The sequence below is a fragment of the Corvus hawaiiensis genome, chromosome 20 (genome assembly GCF_020740725.1).
Source record: "Corvus hawaiiensis isolate bCorHaw1 chromosome 20, bCorHaw1.pri.cur, whole genome shotgun sequence".
Classification (NCBI taxonomy): domain Eukaryota; kingdom Metazoa; phylum Chordata; class Aves; order Passeriformes; family Corvidae; genus Corvus; species Corvus hawaiiensis.
This window is the reverse complement of record NC_063232.1, coordinates 13,555,200-13,561,823: the sequence shown is the minus strand read 5'-3', so window position 1 is coordinate 13,561,823 and position 6,624 is coordinate 13,555,200.

Below are 6,624 nucleotides of genomic sequence, written 5' to 3'. Positions count from 1 at the left end.
AGGAGGAGGAGGAGGAGAACGACGACGACGAGGACAACGAGGACGACGAAAACGAGGACAAGGAGGACAAGTAGGAGGAGGAGGGGGAAGAGGGGGAGGAGATGGAGGAGGGGGAGGAGGAGGAGGAGGAGCAGGGGGAGGAGGAGGAGAACAAGGACGACGAGGACGACGAGGACGACGAAGACGATGAAGACGACGAAGGCGACGAAGACGAGGACAAGGAGCAGCAGGAGGAGGAGGAGGAGGACGAAGACGACGAGGACGAGGACAAGGAGGAGGAGGAGGAGGAAAACGAGGACGACAAGGATGACGAAGACGAGGAGGACGAGGAGGCGGAGGAGGAGGAGGAGGGGGAGGAGGCGGAGGAGGAGGAGAGGGAGACGGAGGATGACGACGGTGACGGCGGTGACAAAGACGAGGACAAGTACGAGGAGGAAGAGGAGGAGGAGGAGGAGGAGGGGGAGCGGGAGGGGGATGGGGAGGAGAGGAGGAGGAGGAGGAGGAGGACGATGACGACGACGACGACGATGAAGATGAGGGAAAGGAGAAGGAGGAGGAGGAGGAGAACGAGGACGACGATGACGACGAAGACGATGAAGACATGGACGACGAGGAGGACAAGTAGGAGGAGGAGGAGGAAGACGGGGAGGAGGTGGAGGAGGGGGAGGAGGAGGAGGAGGAGCAGGGGGAGGAGGAGGAGTATGAGGAGGAGGAGGAGGAGGAGGACGAGGACGACGAGGACGAGGACAAGAAGGAGGAGGAGGAGGAAAACGAGGACAACGAGGATGACGAAGACGAGGACAAGGAGGAGGAGGAGAAGGAGGAGGAGGAGGAGGAGGAGGAGGAGGAGGAGGAGGAGGAGGAGGAGGAGGAGAACAAGGACGACGATGACGATGAAGACGATGAAGACGAGGACAAGGAGGAGGAGGAGGAGGAGGAAAACGAGGACAACGCGGACGACGAAGACGTGGACAAGGACGAGGAGGAGGAGGAGAACGAGGAGGAGGAGGAGGCGGAGAACAAGGACGACGAGGATGACGAGGACGACGAAGACGAGGACAAGGAGCAGCAGGAGGAGGAGGAGGAGGAGGAGAACAAGGACGACAATGACGACGAAGACGATGAAGAGGAGGACAAGGAGGAGGAGGAGGAGGAGGAGGAGGAAAACGAGGACAACGCGGACGACGAAGACGTGGACAAGGACGAGGAGGAGGAGGAGAAGGAGGAGGAGGAGAAGGAGAACAAGGACGACGAGGATGATGAGGACGATGAAGACGAGGACAAGGAGTAGCAGGAGGAGGAGGAGGACGAGGAGGACGAGGAGGAGGAGGAGGAGGAGGAGGAGGAAGAAAACGAGGACAACGAGGATGACGAAGAGGAGGACAAGGAGGAGGAGGAGAAGGAGGAGGAGGAGGAGGAGGAGGAGGAGGAGGACGAGGACAATGAGGACGACGAAGATGAGGACAAGGAGGAGAAGGAGGAGGAGGAGGCGGAGGAGGAGGAGGAGGAGGAGGAGGAGGAGAACAAGGACGACGAGGACGACGATGACGACGAAGACGATGAAGATGAGGACAAGGAGGAGGAGGAGAACGAGGACGACGAGGACGAGGACAAGGAGGAGCAGGAGAAGGAGGAGGAGGACGAGGACGAGGAGGACGAGGAGGACGAGGAGGAAGAGGAGGATGAGGACAACAAGGACGATGAAGACGAGGACAAGGAGGAGGAGGAGGAGGAGGAGGAGGAGAACGAGGATGACGAGGACGACGAAGACGAGGACAAGGACAAGGAGGAGGAGGATGAGGAGGAGGATGACAACGACGACGCCGATGAAGATGAGGGAAAGGAGAAGGAGGAGGAGGAGGAGGAGGCGGAGGAGAACGAGGACGATGAGGACAACGAACACGACGAAGACGTGGACGACGAGGAGGACAAGTAGGAGGAGGAGGAGGAAGAGGGGGAGGAGGTGGAGGAGGGGGAGGAGGAGGAGGAGGAGCAGGGGGAGGAGGAGGAGGATGAGGGGGAGGAGGAGGAGGAGGAGGAGGAGGAGAACAAGGACGACGAGGACGACGATGACGACGAAGACGATGAAGACGAGGACGAGGAGGAGGAGGAGAAGGAGGAGGAGGAGGAGGAGGAGAACAAGGACGACGAGGACGACGAGGACAACGAAGACGAGGACAAGGAGCAGCAGGAGGAGGAGGAGGAGGAGGAGGAAGAGTAGGAAGAGGAGGAAAACGAGGACAATGAGGACGAGGACAAGGAGGAGCAGGAGGAGGAGGAGGACGAGGAGGACGAGGAGGAGGACGAGGAGGACGAGGAGGACGAGGACAACAAGGACGACGAAGACGAGGACAAGGAGGAGGAGGAGGAGGAGGAGGAGGAGGAAGAGGAGGAGGAGGAGGAGAACAAGGACGACGAGGACGACGAGGACAACGAAGACGAGGACAAGGAGCAGCAGCAGGAGGAGGAGGAGGAGGAGGAGGAAGAGTAGGAGGAGGAGGAAAACGAGGACAACGAGGACGAGGACAAGGAGGAGCAGGAGGACGAGGAAGACGAGGAGGAGGAGGAGGAGGACGAGGAGGACGAGGAGGACAAGGACAACAAGGACGACGAAGACGAGGACAAGGAGGAGGAGGAGGAGGAGGAGGAGGAGGAGGAGGAGGAGGAGGAGGAAAACAAGGATGACGAGGACGAGGACAAGGAGGAGCAGGAGAAGGAGGAGGAGGACGAGACGAGGAGGACGAGGAGGACGAGGAGGACGAGGAGGACGAGGAGGACAAGGAGGATGAGGACAACAAGGACGATGAAGACGAGGACAAGGAGGAGGAGGAGGAGGATGAGGAGGAGGAGGAGGAGAACGAGGATGATGAGGACGATGAAGATGAGGACAAGGACGAGGAGGAGGAGGAGAAGGAGGAAGAGGAGGAGGAGGAGGAGGAGGAGGAGGAGGAGGAGGAGGAGGAGGTGGAGGAGGAGGAGGAGGAGGTGGAGGAGGAGGAGAACGAGGACGATGAGGACAAGGAGGAGGAGGAGGAGGACGAGGAGGATGAGGACAACAAGGACGATGAAGACGAGGACAAGGAGGAGGAGGAGGAGGAGAGGGAGGAGGACGAGGACGACGACGACAAAGACGATGACGAGGACGACGAGGAAGACAAGTAGGAGGTGGAAGAGGAGGAGGAAGAGGGGGAGGAGGAAGAGGAGGAGCAGGGGGAGGCGGAGGAGGAGGAGGAGGGGTAGGGGGAGGAGGGGGAGGGTAAGGAGGAGGAGGAGGAAGAGGAGGAGGAGAAGGAAAAGGATGACGACGACGACGACAACGACAAGGACGACGAGGATGACGAGGAGGACAAGTAGGAGGAGGAGGAGGAGGAAGAGGAGGAGGAGGAGGAGGAGGAGGAGGAAGAGGAGGAGGAGGAGGAGGAGGAGGAGGAGGAGGAGGAGGAGGAGGAGGAGGATGACGAGGACGACGAAGACGAGGACAAGGAGTAGCAGGAGGAGGAGGAGGAGGAGGACGAGGACGACGACAACGATGATGAGGACAAGGAGGAGGAGGAGGAGGAGGAGGAGGAGGAAAACGAGGACAACGAGGACGAGGACAAGGAGGAGCAGGAGGAGGAGGAGGAGGACGAGGACGAAGAGGAGGAGGAGGCGGAGGACGAGGAGGACGAGGACGACGAGGACGAGGAGGACGAGGAGGAGGAGGAGGAGGAGGAGGAGGAGGAGGAGGACGAGGACAATGAGGACGACGAAGACGAGGACAAGGAGGAGAAGGAGGAGGAGGAGGCGGAGGAGGAGGAGGAGGAGGAGGAGGAGGAGAACAAGGACGACGAGGACGACGATGACGACGAAGACGATGAAGATGAGGACAAGGAGGAGGAGGAGAACGAGGACGACGAGGACGAGGACAAGGAGGAGCAGGAGAAGGAGGAGGAGGACGAGGACGAGGAGGACGAGGAGGACGAGGAGGAAGAGGAGGATGAGGACAACAAGGACGATGAAGACGAGGACAAGGAGGAGGAGGAGGAGGAGAACGAGGATGACGAGGACGACGAAGACGAGGACAAGGACAAGGAGGAGGAGGATGAGGAGGAGGATGACAACGACGACGCCGATGAAGATGAGGGAAAGGAGAAGGAGGAGGAGGAGGAGGAGGAGGAGAACGAGGACGATGAGGACAACGAACACGACGAAGACGTGGACGACGAGGAGGACAAGGAGGAGCAGGAGAAGGAGGAGGAGGACGAGGACGAGGAGGACGAGGAGGACGAGGAGGACGAGGAGGACGAGGAGGACAAGGAGGATGAGGACAACAAGGACGATGAAGATGAGGACAAGGAGGAGGAGGAGGAGGATGAGGAGGAGGAGGAGGAGGAGGAGGAGGAGGAGGAGGAGGAGGAGGTGGAGGAGGAGGAGAACGAGGACGATGAGGACGAGGAGGAGGAGGAGGAGGACGAGGAGGATGAGGACAAGGACGATGAAGACGAGGACAAGGAGGAGGAGGAGGAGGAGAGGGAGGAGGACGAGGACGACGACGACAAAGACGATGACGAGGACGACGAGGAAGACAAGTAGGAGGTGGAAGAGGAGGAGGAAGAGGGGGAGGAGGAGGAGGAGGAGCAGGGGGAGGCGGAGGAGGAGGAGGAGGGGTAGGGGGAGGAGGGGGAGGGTAAGGAGGAGGAGGAGGAAGAGGAGGAGAAGAAGGAAAAGGATGACGACGACGACGACAACGACAAGGACGACGAGGATGACGAGGAGGACAAGTAGGAGGAGGAGGAGGAGGAAGAGGAGGAGGAGGAGGAGGAGGAGGAGGAAGAGGAGGAGGAGGAGGAGGAGGAGGAGGAGGAGGAGGATGACGAGGACGACGAAGACGAGGACAAGGAGTAGCAGGAGGAGGAGGAGGAGGAGGACGAGGACGACGACAACGATGATGAGGACAAGGAGGAGGAGGAGGAGGAGGAGGAGGAGGAGGAAAACGAGGACAACGAGGACGAGGACAAGGAGGAGCAGGAGGAGGAGGAGGAGGACGAGGACGAAGAGGAGGAGGAGGAGGAGGCGGAGGACGAGGAGGACGAGGACGACGAGGACGAGGAGGACGAGGAGGAGGAGGAGGAGGAGGAGGAGGAGGAGGACGAGGACAATGAGGACGACGAAGACGAGGACAAGGAGGAGAAGGAGGAGGAGGAGGCGGAGGAGGAGGAGGAGGAGGAGGAGGAGGAGGAGGAGGAGAACAAGGACGACGAGGACGACGATGACGACGAAGACGATGAAGATGAGGACAAGGAGGAGGAGGAGAACGAGGACGACGAGGACGAGGACAAGGAGGAGCAGGAGAAGGAGGAGGAGGACGAGGACGAGGAGGACGAGGAGGACGAGGAGGAAGAGGAGGATGAGGACAACAAGGACGATGAAGACGAGGACAAGGAGGAGGAGGAGGAGGAGGAGGAGGAGAACGAGGATGACGAGGACGACGAAGACGAGGACAAGGACAAGGAGGAGGAGGATGAGGAGGAGGATGACAACGACGACGCCGATGAAGATGAGGGAAAGGAGAAGGAGGAGGAGGAGGAGGAGGAGGAGAACGAGGACGATGAGGACAACGAACACGACGAAGACGTGGACGACGAGGAGGACAAGGAGGAGCAGGAGAAGGAGGAGGAGGACGAGGACGAGGAGGACGAGGAGGACGAGGAGGAGGAGGAGGACAAGGAGGATGAGGACAACAAGGACGATGAAGACGAGGACAAGGAGGAGGAGGAGGAGGATGAGGAGGAGGAGGAGGAGAACGAGGATGATGAGGACGATGAAGATGAGGACAAGGACGAGGAGGAGGAGGAGAAGGAGGAAGAGGAGGAGGAGGAGGAGGAGGAGGAGGAGGTGGAGGAGGAGGAGAACGAGGACGATGAGGACGAGGAGGAGGAGGAGGAGGACGAGGAGGATGAGGACAACAAGGACGATGAAGACGAGGACAAGGAGGAGGAGGAGGAGGAGAGGGAGGAGGACGAGGACGACGACGACAAAGACGATGACGAGGACGACGAGGAAGACAAGTAGGAAGTGGAAGAGGAGGAGGAAGAGGGGGAGGAGGAGGAGGAGGAGGAGGAAGAGGAGGAGGAGGAAGAGGAGGAGGAGGAGGAGGAGGAGGAGGATGACGAGGACGACGAAGACGAGGACAAGGAGTAGCAGGAGGAGGAGGAGGAGGAGGACGAGGACGACGACAACGATGATGAGGACAAGGAGGAGGAGGAGGAGGAGGAGGAGGAGGAGGAGGAGGAAAACGAGGACAACGAGGACGAGGACAAGGAGGAGCAGGAGGAGGAGGAGGAGGACGAGGACGAAGAGGAGGAGGAGGAGGAGGCGGAGGACGAGGAGGACGAGGACGACGAGGACGAGGAGGAGGAGGAGGAGGAGGAGGAGGAGGAGGAGGACGAGGACAATGAGGACGACGAAGACGAGGACAAGGAGGAGAAGGAGGAGGAGGAGGCGGAGGAGGAGGAGGAGGAGGAGGAGGAGGAGGAGGAGAACAAGGATGACGAGGACGACGATGGCGACGAAGACGATGAAGATGAGGACAAGGAGGAGGAGGACAACGAGGACGACGAGGACGAGGACAAGGAGGAGCAGGAG